The 17,171-nt window shown below is 44.3% G+C and overlaps 1 protein-coding gene and 1 non-coding gene across 2 annotated transcripts in view; both read left to right on the forward strand.

Annotated features, from left to right (window-relative positions):
* TENM3 (teneurin transmembrane protein 3) overlaps window positions 1-17,171 on the forward strand; it is a 1,099,990-nt gene that overhangs the window by 471,463 nt on the left and 611,356 nt on the right. The gene's annotated exons all lie outside the window — the stretch shown is intronic.
* LOC119935942 lies at window positions 14,419-14,556 on the forward strand. Its single transcript, XR_005453540.1, has one exon. It is a non-coding gene; the product is annotated as a small nucleolar RNA SNORA7 (small nucleolar RNA).

Genomic DNA, 17,171 nt, shown 5'->3' on the forward strand with positions numbered 1-17,171 from the left:
TAAGCGCTTGGGAGAGGACGATACAATAGAGTTGGTGGACAAGGTTCAGGTGAGCTCAGAGTCTTGAGGGGAGACAGACATTAATATAAATAAATGAATGACAAATGTGGTCGTAAGTGCTGTGGGGCTGACGGAGAGGTGAATAAGGGGTGGGGGGGAATCAGGGTGACACAGAAAGGGGTGGGAAAAGAAGAAATGAGGGCTTAGTCAGGGAAGGCTTCGTGGAGGAGATATGCCAGAAATGAATGCCTGTTTCCCCCACCTTAGACAGTGAGCCCCATGTGGAATCAATCAATGGTATTTATTGAGCTTTTATTCTGTGCAGAATACTGTACTAAGTGCTTCAGGAAGCACTATACAACAGAATTAATAGAAACGTTCCCCGCCCATCACGAGCTGACAGTCTACAGTCGAGAAGCAGTGTGGCTCTGTGGCAAGAGCATGGGCTTTGGAGTCAAAGGTCATGGGTTCGAATCCCAGCTCTGTCACATGTCTGCTGTGTGAATTTAGGCATGTCACAACTTCTCTGAGCCTCAGTTACCTCATCTGTAAAATGGGAATTAAGACTGTGAGCCCCACGTGGGACAACCTGATCACCTTGTATCCCCCCAGCACTTAGAACAGTGCTTTGCACATAGTAAGTGCTTAACAAATGTCATTATTATTATTATTATTATTAATAATCTCAGATCTGCCACTTGTCTGCTGTGTGGCCTTGAGCAAATCACTTCACTTCTCTGGGCCTCAGTTACCTCATCTGTCAAATGGGGATTAAAAGTGTGAACCCCATGAGGGACAGGGACTGTGTCCAACCTGATTAACTTATATTTACCCTAGTGCTTAGAACAGTGCTTGGCACATAGTAAACACTTAATAAGTACCATAATAGATAGAGTGACTGTGTCCAACCTCATTATCTTGTATCTCTCCTCCTGTTTGGCATCTAGCTTAACAAATGCTGCTGTTGTGATTATTATTATTACTATTATTATTATTGTCATTTTTTATCATTATTATCATTACTATAATTATCATTATTCCGCAGCTGGGCCACAGGTCCAATCAAGGCTGCTTCTGTTTGATGGGACCATTCTTCTAATAATAATGATGATTGTGTTGTTAAGCGTTTACTGTTTGCCAGGCACTATACTAAGCGTTGGGTTAGGTACAAGCAAATCGAACTGGACACAGTCCCTGTCCCACATGGGTCTTCCAGTCTCGATCCCCATTTTACAGATGAGGTAACTGAGGTACAGAGAAGTGAAGTGACTTTCCCAAAGTCACACAGCAGACAAGTGGCGGAGCCCGGATTAGAACCCACGATCTTCTGACTTCCAAGTTAATGCTCTATCCATTATTCTCTCTTCTAGCAAACAGAGGCCCATAAAGCTTCCAAGCGCCAGGCTTTGGGAATGTGGTTACAGCTCTGTGCGACCATAAATCTGTTTAACATTAGTTTCTACAATAATCCCGGAGAAAAAGAAAAAAAAATCCCCATAATCTCCCTCCTGTATCTGGGCCTTCTTTTCTGCAGCATTCTGCATGGTAGGGGAGCGAGGGAAATGCAAAGTTACCTTGTGGGGGTCTTCCTACCTCTGAAGGTAAGCCACCCCCACCCCAAAAGAGTAGCCCTTTTATAGCCACAAGTCCAACTGGATTTGCTAGCCCATCACTGAAAAATTCAGTCATGCTGCTCCAGTGGAGGGAACTTGATGAGAGTACATTTTTTCCTTTAAAAATGTTTGGGACTTCCCTAGGCCCTTCACTTAGAGGGCCTGGGTGCCTTCTCTAAGATCAAATTGATCAGTGGTATTTATTGAGCACTTGTTGTGCACAGACCACTGTACTAAATGCTTGGGAGAATACAATATAACAGAGTTGGTGGACACATTCCCTGCCCACAATGAGCTTACAACCTGGAATGGGAGTCAGACATTAAAAGAAATAAATAAATGGTGTTTGTTAAGCACTTGGTGCCAAGCAACATACTAAATGCTGGGGTAGAAACAAGCTGATCAGGTTGGGCACAAGCCATTTTCCTCTTGGGGCTCCCAGTCTTAATCCCCATTTTACTGATGAGGTAACTGAGGCACAGAGAAGTGAAGTGACTTGCCCAAGATCACACAGCAGACAAGTGGCAGAGCCGGGATTAGAATCCAGGTGCTTCTGATTCCCAGGCCCTTGCTCTGTCCACTAGGCATGCTGTCTATAGTGTGTAGCTGACTGAACTAAACACTTGGGAGAGTGCAGTAAAGTAGAGATATATCTTAAGGCGAAGTAATAATAATAATAATAATAATAATAATAATAATAATAATAATAATAATAATAATGATGATGGCATTTATAAAGCCCTTACTATGTGCAAAGCACTGTTCTAAGCGCTGGGGCGGTTACAAGGTGATGAGGTTGTCCCCCGGGGGGCTCACTGTCTTCATCCCCATTTTACAGATGAGGTAACTGAGGCCCAGAGAAGTTAAGCGACTTGCCCAAAATCACACAGCTGACAGTTGGCGGGGCCGGGATTTGAACCCATGACCTCTGACTCCGTGGCCTAGCGTGGCCTAGCAGAAAGAACATAGGCCTGGGAGCCAGAGGATCTGGGTTCTAATCCAGGCTCGGCCAACTGTTGTCTGGGTGACCTTGAGCAAGTTACTCAACTTCTCTATGCCTCAGTTTCCCCAACTGTAAAGTGGAGATTCAGTCCTCCTCCCTCCAATGTAGATGGCGAGCCCCATATAATAATAATGATAATGATGGCATTTGTTAAGCGCTTACTATGTGCAAAGCACTGTTCTAAGCTCTGGAGAGGTTACAAAGTGATCAGGTTGTCCCATAGGGGGCTCACAGTTTTAATCCCCATTTGACAGATGAAGGAACTGAGGCCCAGAAAAGTGACTTGCCCAAAGTTACACAACTGACAGTTCATTCATTCAATCATATTTATTGAGTGCTTACTGTGTGCAGAGCACTGTACTAAGCACTTGGGAAGTACAAGTTGACAACAGTTGGCAGAGCCGGGATTTGAACCCATGACCTCTGACTCCAAAGCTCAGGATCTTTCCACTGAGCCACACTGCTTATCCAACGTAATTCAATTATATCAACTCCAGTGCTTAGAACACTCTTTGACACATAGTGAGCGCTTAACAAAGACCATAAAAAAGGAGTTTACAATCTAGCAGGAGAGACAGACACTTAAATTAATTTCAAGTAAGAGGAAGAAGGGATAAGGGATACATGCATGATTTAATGCTCAGGCACTAGGGCAATTGGTGTGTGTGATTGTGAGTGTGTGTGTGTCCTTGTGTGTGTGCTTGGGGAGGGGAGTTGGGGATGTACACAGCACTGCACACAATGTACGTCTCTGCCCTTCTCGATTTATAACCGACGCGGTATGCGGGGATTTGGGCCTCATTTCCATATATCCATCACCAAAGAGAAATTCTCCGTGGTTGCGTAAATACTGAAGTCAAGAAACAGATGTGGAATTTCAGCTCTCTGGCCCACAGGATTCTTCTCTTGCCGATTCTCAGAGAAGGACTTCAGACATCTGGGAAACAAAGCCCACAGAGGTTAGAAAGTGAACGCGATTCTTTTGAACAGCTAGAATCCATTTTTGATTTGAGATTACTCCAGCTTGGCAACCTTGTGTTGGGAAGGCATAATTTGTCCCATTTTCTTTGGAATATATTTTTATGACGTGCGATTTTTGTGCCGTCCAAGACTTGTGTTATTTTGGTGTGGGTATCGTATTTGATATTCCTCCTGGGGTCTGGCCTGTGCTTGATTGTCCTTGTTCTGTGCTAGTGAGAAAACTCCCTACAGCCACTGGGATGGAAACTTAAGGAAACCGTAGAGGGCATTCCCAAAAGAGTTTTGGCTAGTCAGCATTCTGTAACTGCTCCCGAAACTGGCTTCCTCCTTCTCCTCTTCCCCCTGCTCCTATTTCTCCTCCACCTGGCCTCCTGCTGTTCCTTCTCCTGTCCTCTCCCCTCTCCACATTGGGAGGAAATAAAGGCATTTAGAGTGGAGCAAACTTCTTCCTTCTTCTGGGGAGGGGAAGCCAAAAAGACCATGGTAACCACCACCTTCTCTCCCACCCTCGAGGGGCCCTTCTCTCAGCTCATTTCCACGTGCTCTCGAACGCCTCTATCCCCGCCGAGACTCTGAGCTGACTTTGTGTGCTTGTTCGTGTTGTGTTTAAATATTTCATCACTCCTGACGTGTCTGTCTCCAATCTTTCCTCCCCACCTAACCTCTTAGATTGGAAGCCCCCCAGGGGACAGGGACCATGTCTAATTCCAATCTGTCTAGTCTCACCCAGGGTTTAGGACTATGCTCTGTGAAATGTAAGTTTTATTAGCAGGGAATGTGACTGTTATATTGTTATACCAGACTCTCCCAAGTGCTTAGTATCGTGCTCTGCACACAGGAAGTGCTCAATAAATACGATTGACTGACTAATGCTATCACTTCTACTCCATTTACCTCTTCTTGTTTCCTCTTTCCTTTTCCTCCCTTTCTCTCATGCTTATCCTTTCTATTTCCCAGTCCTCCCTTTGTTTCTCTCCTCTTCCACCCTACCTTCTTCCACTTCCTTCCTCTCCAGCCCTTTGCTCTCTTTCACCCTTCCTTCCCTTGTCTTCTGTCATATCCCTCCCCATCTCTGTTCTTCTCCCTCTCCCTTCTCTTTCCCTTTACCCTCCTGCACCACTTCTTGTTCTTTATTCCTTCCTCTTTTTAAATTCCCACACCTACCCCTCTCCTTCTCTTCCAAATACCCCCCCAAACCCTCTCCATCTCAATCAATCAATCGGATTTATTAAGCATTGAGCACTGAACTAAGCGTTCAGGAAATGAGGGCTTACTTAAGGAAGGCTTCTTGGAGGAGATGTGATTTTAGCAGGGTTTTGAAGGCGGGGAGTATGGTGGTTTTTCAGATATGAAGAGGGAGGGGAGCCATTTGAGTGGCTCCAACCAACCACCTTTCTTCACTTTAGAAACCAGAAGGATTTCTTTCCTCAGGCAAGTGGCAGAGCCAGGATTAGAATCTGATCCTCAGACTCCCTGTCCCGGGCTCTTTCCGCTAGCCCACACTACTACCCAGTGAGGGAAGGAGCTTTCGGCTTGTCCTACATCACCGTACTTTGGGCAGAGGGGCTCTCCCCTTGATCCCATGCCCACATGCCATCTGCAGATGGGCATTGAACTTCCATTTCCCATCATACTCGTGGAATCCACCATTTTGACCTAAGTGAAAGAATTTCCCTCACACCATTTTCTCTGACTTTCCCATTCCCAGCTGGCTACTGGGTGGAGAGAAAATGCTCAACTTCACTTAACGCTAATGGGGTTTATATATATTAAAGTAAAAGAAAATGGGAACCCCTCTGGGAGTCCCGTTTAGCTTTGTTTTTTCATCTTTCTTCATTATTTTAATTGGGATTTTCTATAGAAGCCCAAATTTCTGCCCTCCACCCAGCTCTTAATGAATGATACGAGGAAGAAATGATTTCCGCAGTAACAGGTTGATTGGAAAACGTCATCTTCTGACCTCCTCAGCCCCACTGATCAAGGGGATGGCTTAGAAGGGACCCCTGCCTAAATGAAACTGGCCAAAATCTGCCCATTCCCATGTCTGACTGGTTAAAATTGCAGTTTTGTTCAGGTGTGAAGTTTGCTGTGTCTGAGGAATATCAATCTAACTCAGCCGAGTTTCGGAAGTTGTATTGAATTAATGCAAAAGGCATCAGTTGCTGGCTTTAGAGGGGTACGATTATCAGAACTGTCACATTTTAGTGATGGGTCCCTAGGGTTGATTGAGTAGGCAGAAGCAAGTCACCTGTGGCAGACAGATTTCACTTCAAGCAGCCCCAGTCCCCATCCGGTGTTATCTGTGGACAGGAATCAGGGTCATAGGGAAAACCAATCGATTATTGGTATTTATTGGTATTGGTATTGGTATTATTGGTATTGGGGAAGCAGCGTGGTTCAGCGGAAAGAGCTCGGGCTTTGGAGTCAGAGGTCAGGGGTTCAAATCCCGGCTCTGCCAATTGTCAGCTGTGTGACTTTGGGCAAGTCACTTAACTTCTCTGGGCCTCAGTTACCTCATCTGTAAAATGGGGATTAAGACTGTGAGCCTCCCGTGGGACAACCTGATCACCTTGTAACCTCCCAGCGCTTACAACAGTGCTTTGCACATAGTAAGCGCTTAATAAATGTCATTATTATTATTATTATATTTATTGAGCACAGACTATGTGTGCAGAGCACTGTACTAAATTCTTGGGAGAGTACAATGCAACAGGATTAGCCAACACGTTCCCTGCTCATAAAAAGTTTTACATATCAATTACCTGTATTGATTGAGCGCTTACTGTGTGCGGAGCACTGTAATTAGGGCTCTGGAGAGTACAATATTACAGAGTTGGTAGACAAGCTCCCTGCTCTCAAGGAGTTTACAATCTACAGAAGGAGAAAGACGGAGCCAGTTGTTAGGTGGAAAAAACCCCTGAAGTGCTTAGTCCTAGATTCAGGACTTGTATCATCACTGAGAGGTTTATAAATGCCAACATTCATTATATTTAGCCTTTTTACATTCGAGATTATCGAGCCTTTAAGAGCCTCATACCGTTTGTAAACTGGAAAAAACCCTACCTCATTAGGAAGAAATCAATGCTCTTGATGAAGTTTCACTGGAGTCCAAGGAGAAGCCGTGACTCTTGTGCAATGAGGCCTAAATGGTTTATCGGGGTTATCTCCCAGGTGACGGGGGAGCGGGCATCATCATCATCAATCATATTTATTGAGCGCTTACTTTGTGCAGAGCACTATACTAAGCGCTTGGGAAGTAAAAGTTGGCAACATGGGCATAGTGGAGTGACCATTGTTCACAGATACAAGTGGCTCCCAGGGCCCACCAGAAAGAGGGTAGAATCTGGCTACCCTACAAGTAATGCCCCAGGTTTCGGCCTCCATTTCACAGATGAAGAAACGGAGATATGGAAAAGCGAAGTGACAGGCCCAATATCACACAGCAGGAAGATAATGATAATAATAATAATAATGATGGCATTTGTTTAGCACTTACTATATGCAAAGCACTGTTTGAAGCACTGGGGAGTATACAAGATGATCAGATTGTCCCACATGGGGCTCACAGTCTTAATCCCCATTTTACGGATGAGGGAACTGAGGCTCAGAGAAGTTAAATGACTTGCCCAAGGTGTCTCAGCAGACATGTGGCAGAGCCGGGATTAGAACCCATAACCTCTGACTCCCAAGCCCAGGCTCTTTCCACTGAGCCATGCTGCTTCTCTGGTGTAAAATGTCAGATGGAAGAGGCAGGATTAGAACTCGGGTCTTCTGACACCCAGCCCTTTTCTCTCTGTGGGCAGGGAACATCTCCATTAACTCTGTTATATCGTTATATTTATCCTCCCAAGAGCTTAGTACAGTACTAGAGAAGCAGCATGGCTTAATGGAAAGAGCGTGGGCTTGGGAGTCAGAGGTCGTGAGTTCTAATCCCGGCTCTGCCACTTGTCAGCTGTGTGACTTTCGGAGAGTCACTTAACTTCTCTGTGCCTCAGTTACCTCATCTGTCAAATGGGGATTAATACTGTGAGTCCCAAGTGGGACAACCTGATAACCTTGTATTAACCCCAGCGCTTAGAACAGTGCTTTGCACATAGTAAGTGCTTAACAAATGTCATTATTATTTATTATAGTGCTCTGTGCACAGTAGGTGCTCAATAAATACAACTGATTAATTGATTGATTGATGGACGGATTGCCATTAGATCACGCTGCTTATCAGTGTGAGAGGTTAGGGTCTCTAGAGCCAAATTCAGGTTTAGGTATTGCTAGATCATTCATTCATTCAGTCATATTTATTGAGCACTTACTGTGTGCAAATCACTGTACGAAGCATTTGAGAGAGAACAGTGTAACAACAGACAGACACATTTCCTGCTCACAACAAGCCCATAGTCTAGAGGGGGAGACAGACATTAATATACATAAATAAATGAATAAATGACAGATATATACATATGTTCTGTGGGGATGGGAGGGAAGATGAATGAAGGGACCAACGTAGAGTGGTGCAGAAGGGAGTAGGAGAAGAAGAGAGGAGGGCTTAGTCAGTGAAGGCTTCTTGGAGGAGATGTATCTTCAGTAAGTCAGTTAATATTCTTGTAAATTGCCTTCCATAATTGTATACATCATGCACTGTGGCCATGTTAACTTTTACAGGAGAAAGTTCCCTTAGAGCTTGTTGGCATTGTTGGTGTCAATATTCACCTTCAGCTCCAATTATTCATCCATATTTTATCCGTAACGGTGCTACTATTTTATTGCTACGTTTAGGGTTGCAGAATGATTTTCTCACACTTATGATTGCATGAAAATAACTTTCAGATGGCAGTTTTCACACTTGATTTTAGCTCAGATACGTGTTTATTTGTAGAAGTTGAGAGAAAAAAATGCTTAATCCCCTTTTGATTCAGGATGATGTTATAAAAAGGCCATTTTTCCTGTGTCACAAAGATGCTGAATATATATATTTTTTAATGGTATTTAAGTGCTTTTTATGTGCCAGGTACTCTACTAAGGCCTGGGCTACCGATAAGCTAATCAAGTTGAACACAGTGTATGTCCCATATTTATTCATTCCTTCAATCGTATTTATTGAGCGCTTACTGTGTGCAGAGCACTGTACTAAGTGCTTGGGAAGTACAAGTTGGCAATATGCAGAGATGGTCCCTACCCAACAATGGGCTCACAGTCTTTATTTTGTTAATATGTTTTGTTTTGTTGTCTGTCTCCCCCTTCTAGACTGTGAGCCCGCTGTTGGGTAGGGACCGTCTCTATATGTTGCCAACTTGTACTTCCCAAGTGCTTAATACAGTGCTCTGCACATAGTAAGCACTCAATAAATACGATTGAATGAATGAATAGAAGGGTTCACAGTCTTAATCCCCATTTCACAAATAAGGTAATTGAGGTCCAGAGAAGTTAAGTGACTTGCCCAAGCTCACACAACCAACAAGTGACAGCATCAGGATTAGAACCCAGAACTTCTAACTCCCAGGCCTGAACTCTCTCCACTAGACCACGGCTTCATTCAATTGATTCATTCACAAGCTGTTAAACTTCACCCTCGCCAAACATGTTAGAATGTGATAGATGTATTAGGATTATTAATCAACTCTCTGACAAAACCTCTGTCATTCTAATCATCTTCTTCTGCTCTGTGTTTTCAATCCTTCAATCAATCATATTCATTGTTTACTGTGTGGGCAGCACTGTACTAAATGTTTGGGAGAGTATAATACAATAAAGTCGGTAGACACAACTCCTGCCCTCAAGGACCTTACAGTTGCTTGAAAATCCCTCGATTTTTTTCACTGACGTAGAGTAATTTTAGGTTGTCTTGTCCTATGCTGTTGAGTCGTCTCCGACCCATAGCGATGCCATGGACACATCTCTCCCAGACCTCTAACTGCAATTGTTCTGGTAATGGATCCAGAGAGTTTTCTTATTAAAAATACAGACGTGGTTTACCGCTGCCGCCTTCCATGCTGTCAACTTGAGTCTCTGCCGTCGACTCTCTCCCGTGCCGCTGTTGCCCAGCAAAGGTGAGTTTTGACTTGAAACTGATTGCCTGTGACGCGCTAGCCACTGGCCAAGCTAGGAATGGAATGGACAGGCCTCTGCTTGACCCTCCCTCCCATAGCCGAGACTGGTAAAGGACTGGAAACTCCCCAGGTGCCACTCTGAAAGGGGAAATTTTAGGTTACTAATATAAAATGGGATTTAGGCTCCCGAAACAACTGAAATGTTTGTATACGGCACCAAGCGTGGTGGAGTGCCAGAGCATTGGTCTGGGATATGGAGGACCTGGGTTCAAGACCATTCTCTTCTAGACTGTGAGCCCACTGTTGGGTAGGGACCGTCTCTATACGTTGCCAACTTGTACTTCCCAAGCGCTTAGTACAGTGCTCTGCACACAGTAAACTCTAAATACGATTGAATGAATGCATTATATCAATCATATTTACAGTTCCTGGCACAAGGCAAGCGCTTAACAAATGCCACTATGTTTACCGAGCGCTTATTGTCTTCAGAGCACTGAACTAAGCACTTTGGCGAGTACTATCTAACAGAGTTGGTAGGCAGATCCGTCAGAAGACATTTGATACAATTAGAATCGTCCAATTCCACAGGCCTTCATTTTGAGACTACATCATGCCTTGACTGTCTAAACATTTCAAAATGGCTGGCAAATCCATCACGTTGCCTGCAGCGTTTTGATCTTCCAGCTGAAAAAACTCCCCAGCTTGCCAAAACACGCCTGCCAAAGAACTTCTTCTCCTGGGCAGGAAAAGAATCCGTGACCTGGGGCATTCCAGAAAAAGGTGCCCGTGATGGGCCGTGAAACCCGACAAACCATGGGAGGGTCCGGCCCAGGTGCTTTCCGAGTGTTGTTTGCAGGTATTTCCAGGAAAAGAGCACACGGAGGCCCTTCCCGGCCCTATCCCGTGTGTATTCTTTCCCCTTCCAAGGAAGCAGAGGAATCTGTCATACAGTCATTCAATCCTGCTGTCAGGGAGACCTCATTCTCTAAAACGAGCGTCTGAGCCAATTAACCTCCTTCCCCCTCTTCTCATTTGGAGGCTATAGAAAAGTTAAGAACTGCTCTCGAACGCGGAGAAGATTGTTTTCATCTTAGCCCTCCCAATCTACCGAAGGGAAGCCAACGTGATTTATCGTTGCTATTATCGTTATCGTTACTATATCTTGAGAAGCAGCGTGGCTCAGTGGAAACAACCCGGGTTTGGGAGTCAGAGGTCATGGGTTCTAATCCCGGCTCCGCCACTTGTCAGCGGTGTGACTTTGGGCAAGTCGCATCACTTCTCTGTGCCTCAGTTATCTCATCTGTAAAATGGGGATTAAGACTGTGAGCCCCATGGGGGAAAACCCAATTACCTTGTACCCCACCCCCAATGCTGCTTGGCACATAGTAAGCACTTAACAAATGCTATTATTATTATTATTATTATTATTATTATTATATACATATTACATGTATGTTATACATATGATATATACATATATATTAATATAATATAATATATTATTATAATAATAGTGTCATGTATAAAGTAGCTTGGCCTAATGTAGCAAGCACAGACCTAGGAGTCAGAAGACCCGAGTTCTAATTCTGAGCCCTCCACTTGCCTGCTGTGTGACCCTGGACAAGTCACGCAACTTATTATTTACTGATTGATTTATTTTAATGTCTGTCTCCCCCTCTAGCCTGTGAGCTCATTATAGGCAGGGAATACATCTATTTATTGTTATATTGTACTCTTCCAAGTGCTTAGTACAGTGCTTTGCACACAGTAAGTGCTTAATGAATACGATTGATTGAATGAAACTGAATGAATGCCTCAGTTTCCTCATCAGTAAAATTAGGAATCAAATTCCTAATCTGCCTCCTTCTTAGACTGTAAGCATCATGTGGGACAGAGACTTTGTCTGACTTGTAGATTTTGTATCTGCCCCAGTGCTATGTGCATTGCTTGGCACATAATAAGCTCTTTACAAATACCACACTAGTTATTATTATTTATCACTACCTAAATAATAATAATAATAATAACAATAATGATAATATTCAAGGCCCTACTGAGAGCTCACCTCCTCCAGGAAGCCTTCCCAGACTGAGCCCCCTCCTTCCTCTCCGCCTCCTCCCCCCTCCATCCGCCCCGCCTTACCTCCTTCCCTTCCCCACAGCATCTGTATATATGTATATATGTTTGTACGTATTTATTACTGTATTTATATTTATTTTACTTGTACATATTTATTCTATTTATTTTATTCTGTTAATATGTTTTGTTTTGTTCTCTGTCTCCCCCTTCTAGACTGTGAGCCCACTGTTGGGTAGGGACCGTCTTTGTATGTTGCCAATTTATACTTCCCAAGTGCTTAGTACAGTGCTCTGCACACAGTAAGTGCTCAATAAATACAATTTAATGAATGAATGGATAATAATAATGGCATTTATTAAGTGCTTACTATGTGCAAAGCACTGTTCTAAGCGCTGGGGAGGTTACAAGGCAATCAGGTTGTCCCACAGGGGCTCACAGTCTTAATCCCCATTTTACAGATGAGGGAACTGAGGCACAGAGAAGTTAAGTGACTTGCCCAAAGTCACACAGCTGACAATTGGCAGAGCCAGAATTTGAACCCATGACTTCTGACTCCAAAGCCCGGGCTCTCTCCACTGAGCCACGCTGCTTCTGGTCTATACGGTTATGATGTCAGACCCATTTCCTCTCCTACACAGCCTTCACTGTCTCAGAGGGAGCCGCTCAAATTATCCCCAAGTTGCAGGGGTTGAAACAAGCCCAGAGAAGTTAAGTGGCTTACCCAAGGTCACACAGCGGGCCAGTGGCAGAGCTGGAACTGAAACCCAAGTCCCCTGACTCCCAGTCCAGAGGTCTTTCCACTAAGCCATGCTGCTGCTCAGTATTTGGATGATATTCATATAATTTGTCACAAAGAAGCACCCATCCAAAATGGAGTACACCCGGCCAATTTGGGCTGAATGATGCCAGATAGACATGAATGACTTGGCTTAAACAGCTGAGGATCCGTGGGTTCCAGGTGGCGATCACCTTCAAGCACTTCGTCGGAAACATCCCTTGAGCGTCTAAACGCGTGGAGTTTATAAACGCCTCAAAGGCGAGGGCCTGAGCTTTTTACATTTTGGAACAGGAGGATGAGGAAAAGGAGGAAGCTGAGGACCAATTTTGTTTATTTAATCAATCAATCGATCGATCAATCAGTAGTATTTATTGACTACTCACTGTAAGGAGCATCGTACTGAGTATGTGGAAGAGCACAATAGAGTAATCAGTCACAATTCCTGCCTTCAAGGAGCTTTATCGGGACCCTAGTGAATGCAGTCCATGGCACTAAGCCCTTGGGTGGTTCAGCAGAAGCACAAAACATTTTTTTAATGGTATCTGTTAAGTGCTTACTATGTGTCAGGCACCGTACTAAGCAATGGGGTAGTTACAAGGTTGTCAGGTTGGATATTGCCGCAACATTGCCAAGATCCGCCCTTTCCTCTCCATCCACACCACTACCCTTCTCGTTCAAGCTCTCATCCTATCCCGTCTGGACTACTGCATCAGCCTTCTCTCTGATCTCCCATCCTTGTGTCTCTCCCCATTTCAATCCATACTTCATGCTGCTGCCCGGATTGTCTTTGTCCAGAAACGCTCTGGGCATGTTACTCCCCTCCTCAAAAATCTCCGGTGGCTACCAATCAATCTGTGCATCAGGCAGAAACTCTGCACCCTGGGCTTCAAGGCTGTCCGTCACCTCGCCCCCTCCTACCTCACCTCCCTTCTCTCCTTCTCCAGCCCAGCCTGCACACTTCGCTCCTCCGCCGCTAATCTCCTCACCGTACCTCGTTCTCGCCTGTCCCGCCATCGACCCCCGGCCCACGTCATCCCCCGGGCCTGGAATGCCCTCCCTCTGCCCATCCGCCAAGCTAGCTCTCTTCCTCCCTTCAAGGCCCTACTGAGAGCTCACTTACTCCAGGAGGCCTTCCCAGACTGAGCCCCTTCCTTCCTCTCCATCCCCCCCATCTTACCTCCTTCCCTTCCCCACAGCACCTGTTTATATGTATATATGTTTGTACATATTTGTTACTCTATTTATTTTACTTGTACATATCTACTCTATTTTATTTTGTTAGTATGTTTGGTTTTGTTCCCTGTCTCCCCCTTTTAGACTGTGAGCCCACTGTTGGGTAGGGACTGTCTCTATATGTTGCCAACTTGTACTTCGCAAGTGCTTAGTACAGTGCTCTGCACCCAGTAAGCGCTCAATAAATACGATTGATGATGATGATGTTGATGACACAGTTCCTGTCCCACATGGGGCTCACACTCTGAATCCCCATTTTACGGATGAGGTAACTGAGACACAGAGAAGTTGAATGACTTGTCCAAGGTCACACAGCAGACAAGTGTGGCTGTGAAGCAGCATGGTTCAGTGGAAAGAGCATGGGCTTTGGAGTCAGAGGTCATGGATTCGAATCCCAGTTCCGCCAATTGTCAGTTGTGTGACTTTGGGAAAGTCACTTGACTTCTCTGTGCTGCAGTTACCTCATCTGTAAAATGGGGATTGACTGTGAACCCCCCCGTGGGACAACCTGATCACCTTGTAACCTCCCCAGCGCTTAGAACAGTGCTTTGCTCATAGTAAGCACTTAATAAATGTCATTATTATTATTATTAACCCAGACCTTCTGACTTCCCAGGCCAGTGCTCTATCCACTAAGCCATCTCCAAGCCCAGTCGCCCTGAAATTTCCTCTTCCTTAGACCTCTGTATCCTCTCAGGATGGCTCCTGGAGAGTTTCTAGTCCGCTACCAGTCTCGGCTACAAGAGGGAGAGTCAAGCAGAGGCCTGTCCATTCCATTCCTAGCTTGGCCAGTGGCTAGTGAGAGGAAAGCAATCTGCTATAATATATATATATTATATATATAATATATAATCTGCCTGTGCTGGGCAGCAGCATCGTGGGAGAGAGTGGAAGGCAACAATGGTCAACCACTTCTGTATTTTTACCAAGAAGACTCTCTGGATCCACTATGCGAACGATTGCAGGTCGTGGTGGGGCGTTCTGGGAGAGATTCATTCATTCATTCATTCATTCATTCAATCGTATTTATTGGGCACTTACTGTGTGCAGATCACTGTACTGAGCGCTTGGGAAGTACAAGTTGGCAACATATAGAGACAGTCCCGACCCAACAGTGGGCTCACAGTCTAGAAGGGGGAGACAGAGAACAAAACAAAACATATTAACAAAATAAAATAAATAGAATAAACATGTACAAATAAAATAGAGTAATAAATACATACAAACATATGTACATATATACAGGTGCTGTGGGGAGGGGAAGGAGGTAAGGCGGGGGGGGATGGGGAGGGGGAAGAGGGGGAGAGTGGGTCCATGAGTGATATGTCCATGACATCGTTATGGGTCAGAGATGATTTGGCAGCAAAAGATAAGACCTTTTATAATAATAATAATAATAATAATAATAATAATGATGGCATTTATTAAGCGCTTACTATGTGCAAAGCACTGTTCTAAGCACTGGGGAGGTTACAAGGTTGTCAGATTGTCCCACGTGGGGCTCACAGTCTTAATCCCCATTTTACAGATGAGGGAACTGAGTTACAGAGAAGTGAAGTGACTTAGCCAAAGTCACACAGCTGACAATTGGCGGAGCTGGGATTTGAACCCATAACCTCTGACTCCAAAGCCCGTGCTCTTTCCACTGAGCCATGCTGCCTCTCTTTTATCCATCCTTGTGCTGAGCGTCCACAGGTCGACTCCCCCAGCCTGTCTGCCCTAGGATCCTCTGAAACCAATTAAATAAATAACGCTGCATTTGAATTTTTAAAAAATATTTAAAGTTAATATTTACATCTGACTCGAGACGACATTTTCTATAACACGGCAATTTTCTGATTTACGTTTTTAATTTCAAGGGATAATGAAAGGGCATTTCAGATGTTTTGGGAATTAAGAATGGTAATCAGGGAATTTCTGGGCCCCATTTTCAAGACCAGAGGCCCACCAAACAATTTAAATTAAATCTGTCATTCCAAAAATGCTTCCTCATCCTAGCCCAGGTAGCCTGGCGTTGACTCCATCTATTTTGGAGCCAATTTCATCTTTCGGTTTCACGGTGGGCCGGGAACGTTTCTGCCAACTCTGTTAATGATAATAATGTTAATAATAATAAGAAGAAGAAGAATGTTTATTAAGAGCTTATTATATGCGAAGCAATGTGCTGAGAGCTTCATTATAGACAATGTAAGCTGATTGAGTATAGTCTCCGTCCCTCAGCCCGCTCACAATCGTGAGCGGGAAGGAGAATATTGGACCCATTTTATACGTGGGGAAACAGAGCCCAAGAGAAGTTAAGCAGCTTGTTTGAGGTCACTCAACAGGCTAGGGGGTTAGTGGTGTTTTATTTGTTTTTTTTATGGTATATGTGAATCACTTAGAACATACCAACCACTGTACTAAGCACTGGGGTAGATACACACGCCCCCAGCTCCACAGCACTTATGCACATATCCACAATTTATTTATTTATATTAATGTCTGTCTCCCCCTCAAAACTGTAAATTCATTGTGAACAGAGAATGTGTCTGTTACATTGTTGTGTCGTCCTCTCCCAAGAGCTTAGTACAGCACCCTGCACACAGTAAGGGCTCGGTAAATATGACTGACTGATTGATTTTTACAAATGAAGTAACTGAGGCACAGAGAAGTTAAGCGGTTTGCCTGATGACACACAGCAGGCAAGGGGCCCTGTCAGGATTAGAACGCAGGTCTTTCCGAGTCCCAGGCCCGTGCTCTGAGATTAGAGATTCGTGTTGAGATTAGAAACTGGGTTTCTTGACTCTGCTTTTTTGCCTGTTGATAAAGAGAATGGCAGTTCTGACATTCCAAGTCTAGAAAAGCTTTGGGTCTCTGAACCTGCTGGCAGATTAGGCCTGGGTTCGAAAGAGAGACGTAGATGGCTAATTTGAGCTCCGGTTAAAAATAAATTTGGGAGGAGGGGACTGGATATAGCTATCCCTGCACTGGGAAGTTTTTGTGATGTTCAGAATGTGGCACATAAAAATCCACAAGATACATATTTGCTGAGTCCAATATCCCTGTGAAAATGCACCGGTGTGATTTGCAGTGGAATGTTAGATACAGCTGTTCTTGTGTAAACTAGGGTGAAACATGGTAAGGCAGGTAATGAGTCATTAAACTGGGCCAGAAAGACTTGCTAATTTCTCAATAATTATGTCTATTAAACTACATAAATAGCTTATAAATGCAAATACAAATTGAATAGAAATAAATGAGGCTGGATAAATTGCTAATCACCGATACCACTTGCACAGACTGCAAGTAGTTCTGAACCTCCACAGCTCAACGTGTTATGTTGTTTCTCTTTTAAGAGGGAGATGGGTTCGGGGAATTAGGGTAGGGAGAGGAGACCCCTCAGAGATGACCTTAGAAAGCTCCAGAGATGACCCCATAGAGCTCCGGAAATGCCTCCAGAG

Source organism: Tachyglossus aculeatus, chromosome 12, assembly GCF_015852505.1.
Source record: "Tachyglossus aculeatus isolate mTacAcu1 chromosome 12, mTacAcu1.pri, whole genome shotgun sequence".
Classification (NCBI taxonomy): Eukaryota; Metazoa; Chordata; class Mammalia; order Monotremata; family Tachyglossidae; genus Tachyglossus; species Tachyglossus aculeatus.